Source organism: Zeugodacus cucurbitae, chromosome 4 (genome assembly GCF_028554725.1).
Source record: "Zeugodacus cucurbitae isolate PBARC_wt_2022May chromosome 4, idZeuCucr1.2, whole genome shotgun sequence".
In the NCBI taxonomy this organism is placed as follows: Eukaryota; Metazoa; Arthropoda; class Insecta; order Diptera; family Tephritidae; genus Zeugodacus; species Zeugodacus cucurbitae.
The window spans coordinates 63,723,551-63,735,454 of record NC_071669.1 but is presented as its reverse complement, the minus strand read 5'-3'; positions in this window follow the sequence as shown (position 1 = coordinate 63,735,454).

The following is an 11,904-nucleotide window of genomic DNA, read 5'->3' as shown; positions in this document are numbered from 1 at the left end:
TTTATACAGCAATAGCAAACAATAAAAACAATAAACAATATCGAAAAGAAATTATTACAATCACGACACGCTCAATAAAAGTCATTACTAGAATTAGCTGCTGTGCAGAATAAAGCCGAAGTAGACTCCTCTATTTACTGATAACTGTGTTTGCTTTGGCGTAAAAAGCGCATAAGTATATTTAAATTATAAACTTACAAATTCCACTCAGCTGTATGCTTACTTGTATTAATTAGTCTCACCGACAAAGTGTTTGCCATAACCGTTTATTACTGAACAAGCGCGTGCGCTTTAGACTGGGCACATAGTGGATTCGAGTGTTTAATCATATGGAATAGGCAATCAACTGATCACTCTACTAATACGATTCGATTATTCATTCTAATTAACCTTAGCCTTATAAGTAGAAAGTACCAAAAAGTATCCCTTTCTTCCCCGTTTCACTATGCTTTCAGCCTAAGTTCTTCTCTCTGTTTACCAGTTAAATCACGTTCCATTGCTGAATATTTCCCTAATTCTTGTGTGCTTTTTCATAATTCACAATTTCCACATCTTGTGTTTGTGTTTACCCACCGCCGTCGGTTGAACAAAGATGCCTTCTGTTTGTCTTTGGCAAATAGTACTTGCGGGTAACTTCAGACACAATTGCAATACAATTACCTGAAGAACTTCGCCACCACAACAATAGCAAACAATTAGCAGAAAAACAATTACTTTAAACCAGAGGTACTTAATTAAAACACATGTTAAATATTATTGGTGTAAACAGATTTTGATCAAATACGAGTATATAGGTAGTGGAAGAAAGTGTAAGAGAAGTTAGTTAAATCTCGTATCACTTTCGATTTAATAAATAAAAATTAAGAGATATGTTATGAATAGTTAGAGTTAGATCCGCATGTGGCATCTCGTGACATCGCCCAGGAGATGGGAGTCAGTCATCAAACCATTTTAAACCATCATCAGATGATGGCGTTGGGGGGCTTGGGTGCCGCATGATTTGACACAAAAAACTTTCTAGACCGAATCAAAGCCTGCGGTATGCTGCTGAAACGGAATGAACTCGACCCATTTTTGAAGTGGATGGTGACTGACGACGAAAAATTTATCACATACTACAATATCAAGCGAAAATGGTCGTGGTAGAAGGCCGGTGAATCGTCCCAAACAGTAGCCAAGCCGGCATTGACGGCCAGGAAGGTTTTGCTGGTGTTTGGTGGGATTGTAAGGGAATCATCCACTATGAGCTGATCCCATGGTGGAAGCAGAGGAAGAGGGAGACCTCCACTCCGATGGAAGGACCAGGTGGAGAGGGACCTGGCTTCGCTTGGAATAACCAATTGGCGCCAAACTGCCAGAAGGAGGGATACGTGGCGCGCTGTTTTGGACTCGGCTATAACCGCGTAAGCGGTGTCTACTCCAGTCAAGAAGAAGAAGAGCTGATCCCATATGGCCAGACGCTTATTTCTACCATCTAATGAGAACAACTGGACCGCTTGGAGCAGGCGAGAGACCAGAAGCGTCCAGAATTGGCCAATTGGAAGGATGTATTGTTCCACCAGGACAACGCCAGATCACACAGTTCGTTGATGATACGTCAGAAGCTACGAGAGCTTGTATGGGAGGTTTTATCACATCCACCATATAGCCCGGACATAGCGCTAAGTGTTTACCACCTGTTACTGTCCATAGGGAACGCCCTTGGTGGTGTAAAGTTGAACTCAAAAGAGGCTTGTGAAAAGTGGCTGTCTGAGTTCTTCGCAAATAAGGAGGAAGGCTTCTACGAGGGGGTATTATGATGTTACCATCTAGATGGAAATATATTATCGAAGGAAACGGCGCATATTTGAACTAAATCCGATCACTGTAACACTTTTTTTAAACCAATGAATAAAGAGCAAAAAAGCGGAAGAGATATATTTGCAGTCTAATATTATTCTTATTCCACATATTCTGCAATTTTATCTAAGCCCAACGAAATTGCTGTGGCAAAGCAGGACTATAATACCTACATAAGCTCTCATCTACAGTCATAATAATTTAAGGCTTAAAGGTACCGCAAGGATAAGCATACCGCAGGATTATACACATAACTAACCTTAACTACTCAGTCGATCTGCTCGGCGCTTCCTTTTGTTATTTGCCTTGAAATGCATTTGAGCTGTACATATATAATTGTTTTTGTTTCTTAAATGAACTGTGGGAAAATCAACAGGTGCTAAATAAACGACGCAATAAAATGCACAGAAAATAATACTTGGCTCAAATAAGGGGGGAAAAAATATTGTTAACTTGCTAAAATATCAAACAAGATCAAAATATTTTTTTGACTTTTAATGGCGGTCGTAACTCGGCGCAGGATGGTTCTTTCTGTTGGATGACCGGGAAGCACTGACCACAACTGTGAGGAAAAGCTTATTACAACATATAGTCAAGTCGTGCTAGGTTAGGTTATAGTGGTAGATCTACGATCCGAGAATATAACTTACGTAATTTTAGTCGAGTTTTTTTGGAAAACGAAAAGAACTCCTGGATGGCTGACGGAGTGGACGAACTCCCATACAACTTATACACCACGTATTGAAAACCCTTCTTTCTATTTAGAGAGACATATAACTTATTGAGCACTGGATTATAACTAGATCTCCTAGAACTCACCTTGTAAGTAATGTATGACCGAGTTAGTACTGATAATTGCTCAAAGTTCTCTGAGTTTAAATAAGGACCAGATGTTTCCAAGATAAACGCATGGAGCTTCCAATCAACTTCAGTCTGTTAAAAATTAAATGCTATTGTTCACGTTTGCAAGCTCAGTTCTTTAGAAGTTTCTAATTAGTTTAGCGAAGGAAGAGACCTGAAGCTTCAAAACTGAGAGTTTACGGATAACTCTAGATCAGTTTGAAAACTTTATAGTAGACTGGAAGCCTTAAACTATATGCAGATACTATTCGAGAAGTATCTTTTCTCTTAAGATCGCGTTTTTTAAGAACACCATGCTACCCGACCATCCCTCAGAGCTAGTAGGACAGGGAAGAATCCACCAGAAGCTAGCTCATCGCTGCAGTGATCTAAATTACAGAAAAAATAACTTTTAAAATAAATTTAAATACAAAAAAAAAATAGCCTACACCGCAGCGTTAGTGGCTCGTAATCGCTCGCATGTAGTGACTAACAAATTACAACAATTATATTTGTAAACACTTGCATGAATACATACAGTTAAGAAAGAAGTCGTGCCACTTGATCTACGCTTGTGCCTCCCCTCACCACTCCGCATGATTCGGCTTTAATTTGTTTACCTCAATGTGGAGTTATTACTATAACAAAAACAAAAACACAAAAAACAAAACAACAAATTATTTGTTGCTCCGGTTATGTTGCATGTTTGCTTAGTGTTGCATGCAAGCTAAGCTTGCTTTCGGCGATGTCGGTTCCGCCGCCAACGGCTTTGGTGACGACCACTACCACCATCACGACGCGGCCAATGATAACTGCTGCTGCAAGCAACGGTGTGCAAGTGTGTCTCCGTGTGTGTGTGTGTGTTTGTAATCAAACAGTAATGTTACTGCCGAAGCGGCACACGCCATTGCCAACATCAAAGCGGGCCGACAAATTTTCTGCTGCTACGCGAAAAGACGTTAAAGATTTGCCGCCAGTCGCCAGCCGCCAGCCGCCAGCCACCAAGAACAACCGTGGACCTTGTTCTCTACGACGTTGTTGTTGTTATTGTAGCGCTACTCTTTGTATCTGCGATAACTTGAAAACAAATAATTGTCTACATGGTAGAAGGCAACAGCTACACGTGCACGAGAAGACTCACACACGAAATGCTCATCGCGCGTGATCTTCAAAGCAAAGAAGAGCGCAATGTTGTTCAAAGAGTATTCAAGGCTTTTAAGAGTTGTACGTAAATTAAAGAGCGTAAATCAACAAAACGAGATCTCTTGCTTATTTCGTTTAATCGCGGGAACTGTTGTTGACTGCTTGAAATTCGACTGGTGATAACAGACTCCAATACTCTTAGTTTTGGCTGAAGGGCAGCTTTGATAAATAGAGATTTATAAATCCGATCTAGAAGGGTTGATTAGTATTATATATATGAATATTCGTCATTTCTTGGGAATTTAGGACGTAATGCCTTCATCAGTTTAAAATCTGACGTAATTAGATTTGTTAACTACGGAAAGCTGGCTACTAATGTGAATTAATCGTATTTTGAAATGGATTAGTCAAGCAGAGGTACTAATATTGTAAGACCTACTCTCTGAAGTATGAAAAGTGCTGCCAAAGCTAACCATTATAAGAAGATATAATATTTGAGCCCATAAACCAAGCTGAAAGTAGTTTCAATATTTTCCAAGATTTTTATTGGCTCTTTTTCGTATCACCCTAAATGTAGGTCATATTTTTTTTAAATAACATTATTATTAAAAACATTGCCTACATTTAGGATTGTTCAAAAATTATGTTTACTAAAAATATAATTTATGTTGGATATAACCGATTTTGTAAGTCGTTAAGAAACCTAAGAGCTGTTATAAAATAATTGTGCCGAGAAAGGGTCCAGTCTTGGGTCAGTTTGACGTATGTATTGGTTTGGTCAAATTTTTTTGACTGATTTGCAATGGGATGTAAGATTATTTTAGTTTTCTCTTTTGTGAGACGATTATTTCTGAAGAATAGTAAATCGACTAATTTCGACATTCTCCTCAACCTAACCTAACTTAACCTTAATCTTCCATAAAAGAAAATCAAGATGAAAATGCTCCAGACAACTTCATCATTATGGTTTAAGCAATGATTTATTTGGTCTTAAGGATCTTATGACCGTTCGAGTACTTGCGGTTGCCCAGACCTGTGCTTACGTGAGCCAAAGTTATCCAAAAGAAGACTACAATAGGAAATTCCATACTCACTACCAGTCTAGTAGCAATAAGCTGAAGATGCTCTTCGTCGAGGGCAAATCTGTCGTAGAGCTTTCGTTAATACCACCAATATATCGATATAATACTTACCTTCTTTTACACTTTTTTTATAAAATCTTTATTTCATAATATTCCAGACCCTTTTGAAGCAAGAATACTTCATTAAATTTAGGTCTAGTGATACATATCCCGATTTCATTTGTGATTAAAACAAACCAAATGAACTTCTTTTCCCTCACTTTAATCACGGCTTTGCCCAACTGATACCCAAAAAGGCTTCCCCTATTTGTTTTTTTGGTGTCTTCAACGACATCGTTAAGCTTTTGCACCATAAATAGAAGATAAAATCGAATAAAAATGGTTAAAAATATCCGATTATGCTATGCATTGATTTTATTAGCTACCGAATTCCAAACAGCGATTGTTATCGCTACGTATAAACCAGTATAATAATAAGAAATCAATTTTTTCTCTGAATTTATTTGCATGGCTGATGGGTATAATAAGCCAAGCCAAAGCATTCATTTGAATTTCGCTTAAATATTCAATGGCCTCATAAATATTTTTCAGTTAATATATTGTATTTCAATACAATTAGCTACCTGAATTTCGTATCAACAAGCCGACGAGCAACAACAACAAGAAATAGAGTACAACAATAACAATAAAAAATTAGCAAAACTGTGTCGGTTATGCAGACGCTTAGACACGGGCATTTTGCGGGATGCGAGTTGTTGTTGTTGCTGAAATGGATTTGTTGTTGTTGCTGAAATAGATTTGTTGTCAATTTGTTGGTAGCGCGTTTTTTGCTACGATATCCATAATAAAATATGAATATTTATGTTCAAGTGTCACGTTCTACGCTCCAAGCTCAAACTGCTCTACATCAAATGATCTGCCGAACGCCTCCTAACACACACACACTTACATACATAAATATGTACATCCATATATTTATACATATATGGAAAGCTAGTTGGCTGGCCGTCCGGTTGTTGGCGTATGTCCCAACAGTGTGGCGTGTAAATGTACAGTTAAGGTGTTTGGCGGCGCCGCTTAGCCGTAGAAATATTGTAGAAAATTAAGCAAAAATGTAAAAGTTACAAAAACAACAACAACAAAAGAGCCGTAGTTGTTGTTTATAATGAAATAAGTGCATTTCTAAGCTGCACTTCTCGAAGAGTGACGCGCAGCGGCTTTGGCTTCAAAGATGCCGAACGCTTGGCGAGTGGTGCGCATGCGCGTCCCGCTGCGTACGTGGCTTAGCTGCCACAAACTTTGGATTGCTGCCACATCGAACATATGTATTAATACGCACAGCCGTATTTGCGTATAGTTTGGGAGTGAAGACAAGGTGGTGCTTTCTATTAATGACTTCGTTTTAATAATGGCTACAACACATACACACACATACATATATGTATACCTATAGACACAGACGTCTTTATGCACACAACTCAGCTTTAAATGATCGCCGCCAATCGAACTCAATCCGTAACTGAATCAAAGCAACAACAAAAAGTATAACAAAAAATAACAACAACAACAACAACAATCGTCACTAGTTAAGCATCAACACATCAACTCAAGTGTTATAAAAGGCAACAACAACAATAAAAAAATCAAAAAAGCAAAAACAACAACAACAAACACACAAAGCAAACCACAAAAGATGCCGCGCTTATTGCGCAAAGTCAAAACAGTTAATTTATATGATGTCGCGACTACTGGTCTTACTGATTTTGCATTTTTTGGTTAATTCGTTGGACACCGATTTTTTTAAATTGATTTTTTTTCGTTTTTGTTGTTTTTGGCCTTTTTACTCGCAACTTCATCAAGCGATATTGAATATGATATGTTGTTGTTGTTTGTTTACCGCTTTTGAACGTATGCCGTGTTTTGTGCGCGTTTAAATATGAAATTAATTTCGTTGAAGAAGAAGAAGAAGAGAAATAGTAGAAAAAACTGAAATCTGAATAACTAATGAAACGGCGGCAGCAAACCAGCTTTTGATTATGTCGAACAAAAAAAAAAATGGATTTTTAAGTGTTTGTGTGTTTATGCATAGCCATAATCTGTACAAATATCGTCAAGTGATTGGCGAAGAAAGCTTGAACACCATAAATTAGTCACGATTTTTATTAGCCTTTAACGAATTAATTAACGCAAAATAGATTGGCGAAAGATAAAAATTAATTTGTGATTTCAAAAAGTCAAGAAAACAAAAAAATTAAATACTTTAATTATAATATATACAAATTTTAATGGAAATTAAATTGGACAAATACTGATGAATCGAAAAAATGCAAGAAAACAACAATATCAAAATCCGCACATAAATGAATAATATTTGTTGAAATTCAAATTTTCGGAAACTAAAAAAAAAAAACATAAAAAATGGTAATGATAAAATTTTTGCGTTGAAGTTGAGGGTAATTTTCTTTGGCTAGAGAGAAAATGCTGATTTTCTTATGGAAATATGATTTTTGAGTAAAGAGAAAACTATTTTGAATGAGTGTTTGATAATTTTTATATAAAAAATATTTAAGATATAGATTTCAGTTTTGAAAACGACTGGCGAAATCGCTTAAAATTACACCTAACTAATTATTTCATTATACGAATATTTGGGGCAAACCAATTTTGACCACTTACCTAAAAGATATTGACTTAAGAGGTTAGGGGCATTTTCGTTAGTTGTAATACCTTAAAAATGTTCTTTGAAAATTTGAAGTTGATCCGATAATAACTTTTCGAGTTATTCGACAAATAACAAAGAGCGCTCGGACACTCCAACACGCTAGTGTGAAATTTTAAATGCGTTTATCTCAAAACTATATTTTTTGAACTGGTGACAACTGTAACTCGATAACCGCTCAGTAGATTTTAATGAAATGAATACAACTTTTAGAATAAATAATAAACTCAGGCCTTATCCGAAGCTTCTTTTCACAAATTCCGATTTTTTAAGACCAATTAACTGTTGATTTTTTCCCGAAATTCTAGAAAAAAATTTCTTGAGGCCGCCATTTTGTTAATTTTTGAAAAAAAAGCTTCGGATCAGGCCCAGAATTATCTATTTATAAAACTATTTTTTTTTTTATCCGATTGATTTTAGATGAATCTCCAAGGACTTATGATTGTTACCGCAAGGACGTTTTTTTGAATTTTTTTTTCAAATTTTCGTGCCTTTAAGTCAAAACGTTGTATAATAATACCATATTATTACTTTTGTAAAATAACATGATTTAATAGCAAAAAAATTTACTGAAAATTCTCATTTTTTCGTGTCTCTGACTACCCCTAATCCCTTAACGAATACCTTGTACTTTGATTGATCTTCTTTTGGATTCAGCTACGAATTTGGAAGACAGCTAAACGGCCAATTTGAAACGAGTGGCAGGATCATAGAGACCAATAAATTTAATGGAATATACAAATCTATTAAATATCTCCTCAATATTGTCTATGGTGACTTCCAAAGAGAGGTATATAGCACATCGTCTTGTAGAACCTGCTCGGACTAACCAATGTGCTTAGGATGCGTAAACGACTCATCGAAATCGACAATACGACATATTTTGGAATGAAAAGCTTCTATAAGAATCTATTTGTGAAGTGTGTTCAAAAAATAACAGTAACGTTCGTTTTAAAAAAAATACGCAGTAATGTCTGACGAATGTGGAGGCTGTGACATCGTTACAGCATTATTTTTCAAGAATTTACGAACAGTCAACGAAAAACTGGTCTAACCTTAACCTTTTGACAATTGGACTCTCGAAAGCCGTGTAAAAATCTTACAATTACCGTTATGTATAATGTAAAAAGTTCTTATAAAAAATTTAACTATATCAAGATCTTCTGTTTCTTGATCTATAGTGACAATATTCGTATGAGATCAATCGCTTCTTTAAAAGAACTGGTCTTGGGGATCTATGCTCGGTGATCCTTTCCGAACTAACTAGATGTTCGGATCAAATTTCATGACTCATATATATATTGTGTCTATCTTTGGTGGAACAGTTAGCTGCTATAATATCTTCTTATGATAAGCCCGAAGGAAGATCAATGGTGATCTGAACCTTCTTAATAAGGGGATACAAAATTTGCCGAAGAGGGACTTCTCGAAAACAATTCTAGTTATCAGGAAGAACAGGAACAGATAGATGCTATAACCTCTTCTTATGGTAAGGGAAATCAATGGTGATCTGATCCTTCTTCTTAATAAGAGGATACAAAATTTGCGGAAGAGGGACTTCTCGAAAAAAATTCCAGTTACCATGAAGTTAACCACAAACTATTACAATAAATCGTCAATTACCACTACTGGAACGTTTTTCAGGCTATTTCAGGATTTATTCTCGTTGTTATAAGAAAAGTTTCTACTGACGATTGAAAGCAGGAAATGTAGGAAAATGGTCGTTATACTCACTGGTCACTGTCTGGTGGCGGCGAACGCCTATAAAATGGGGCCGATAGATTGCATAGACTGCAGGAAATGTCAAGAGCAAGGTACCAGTGAAACAATGGAGCATCTCATGTGAAACTACATAACCTTTTGAAATTCGCGTTAAGCGCAGTCATCCTAGAGGATGATTACCCCTCTTTAGCTACGCAAAGGACCAAAACTGATCTATGTGTGTCTTTTTGGGTTACCAGATTAACCTATAAGAAAAGGTTCGACAGAAGATTTTTAAAGCATTTAATACCTACTTTAGGTCGGAAAGTGACATAATTTATAAAGATTTGTTTCTTTTTAGAGAAATAGCTCGGCTAAGTTATTGCATGCTGCAAAAAAGAGACAGATCTTCATAACTGAATCGATCGCGAATTTTCTTCAATTTAGATATATGGACATGAATTCAAAATTATTGGTGGAATAACCAAGGAGAAGAAGACAGATTTTGCTAATAAACTTAAATCATGATTCATGATGTACAAAGATTAAAGCTCACTATTTTTGAAAACCCTGTTGAAACCAGGATAATCAAGAATTTTATTTTAAAGTGAAAAGCTTTCAGAAACTAGACTACTATGAAAAATTTACAGAATTGAATAATAAAATGTATTTCCAGAATCAATTTTGAGATATAAAATAAGATATTTTCAAATAATCAAAAATAAATGCGCGTTTGCATAGGACTTCAAAAGCCCAGCATGCCATACAGAGGCGCAATTGCTCAAAGGAAATATTTGCACACCGGCTCGCAGGCCACCTGTGACAACAACAACGCGATATTTGTTAGCCTTTCAATGCGCAAATGAATTATTTTCACAAAAACAAAAAACAACAAAATCACTTAAATGCATTTCACTCAAGTATTGTTGTACAAAAACAAAAGCAACACCGAAAAAACAACCACATTAAACAGGAAAATATCAAAAAGGCCGACGGTGTTTGAGTACGAGTATCTCTAATTTGCTTTTTGGGCGCAACAAACTAACTTCAAAGTGACCGCTAAATGTCCGATGCGTAACGAAGTAGCGCGCGAAGAAAACGAACAACAACAACAACAATAAAAAATGCGACGTAAATCCGACGCAGCGCAACAAATGCGAAGCACCCAAATCGAAATGAGGCAACACAAGAGAGCAAGCAATTCTCTCGCATAAAAGACACTCGGAATGAAGGAGTAGCAGAACAAATGCTGTAGGCTGTAGTACATAGTACAAATAAGCGTAACGAAACGGGAGAGGCGGACTGATTGGCCACAGGATCACTCGTCGATCACTGATTTGGTTTGACTGACTGATTGCCTCATGGTGAAATAACCGTTTGGCAGGTGTGCTGCTGCTGTGTCATATGTATAACAAGCACTGAGTGTGGAGTAAGAGCGTAGCAACAACAACGATAACAATAACAACGTTAGCTATGAGCCTACCCATTACGTAGCGACCTTAGCCAATCGAAAGCGAACTGTATTCGTTTGTGGTACGTATGTGACATTCACATACACACAGTCACATTCAAGCTCATTCGCCACACCGTATTACACACTTCATTTGTTGTGCTCATTTATCATTTTTACGTTTTCACGATTTTTTCTTTACGGCATACGCTCTGCACGAGGATCACTTGCTCCTTTCACCGTCCGCTCCTCCCCTCTCCACTGCCTGGGTATTATTGCTGTGTCGTTTGAGTGTCCTTTCACGCTCCTGGCAGGTTGCCAATAGCCAGCCCGCTGTGCTGTTGTTCGGCTTGCTTTGGCGACAGCTCGCATAAACAGATAACATTACTACGCCGTTCGTACGCTCGGCAGTCATCCGTCATATTCGAATGCAGATGCCAATCTACATAGGTATGTATTTTGTATTCCTTATAGTGTGTCTTGAGTAGTAAAGGGATTTTGTATGGCAGTGTGTCGCTACCTTTGATCCTTCGTGCAACATCAAACAAAGTTGCGCACTGCTGGATTTCTTGTTATTTGCTGCTCAATTATCACACGTTTATCGTTACGACCTTGCGTTGCTTCTCTGTTGCGTCGTGTTGTGTCGGGTCCTCTGCTTTGCTGTGCTCTTTTCATCTTCATCCATTGCCTTACATATGCATATATTTATTAAAAATCTTAAAGCTTGTTGCTTGTTGTTGTTTTGCGGCCTTTTTACGCGGTAGATCAAAGCTAGGGCATATAAATAAGACAACAACATAAATCTTGATTAATGCTTCTAATGACAATTGAAGGGGTTCAAACTACTACATAACTGTCATTTTAGACATTTGAATGGTAATTCAGTCAGTTGTCCTGGACGTGTTCTAATCACATTATGTTTGTGAATAAGCTCTTTGTACTACAACCATGAAATCTTTATACATATGTATGTCAGAAATATTTGAAGTCTATTTTTTTACGAGGTTCCTTTTGATGTAAGAGGTGTTTGATTACATAATACTTTATGACCTAATTTGGTTTGTGTGAATAGTGGCAGTCGTAAGTTGTGTAAAACCTTGTTGTAAAGAAGATAATGATGACATAATAAT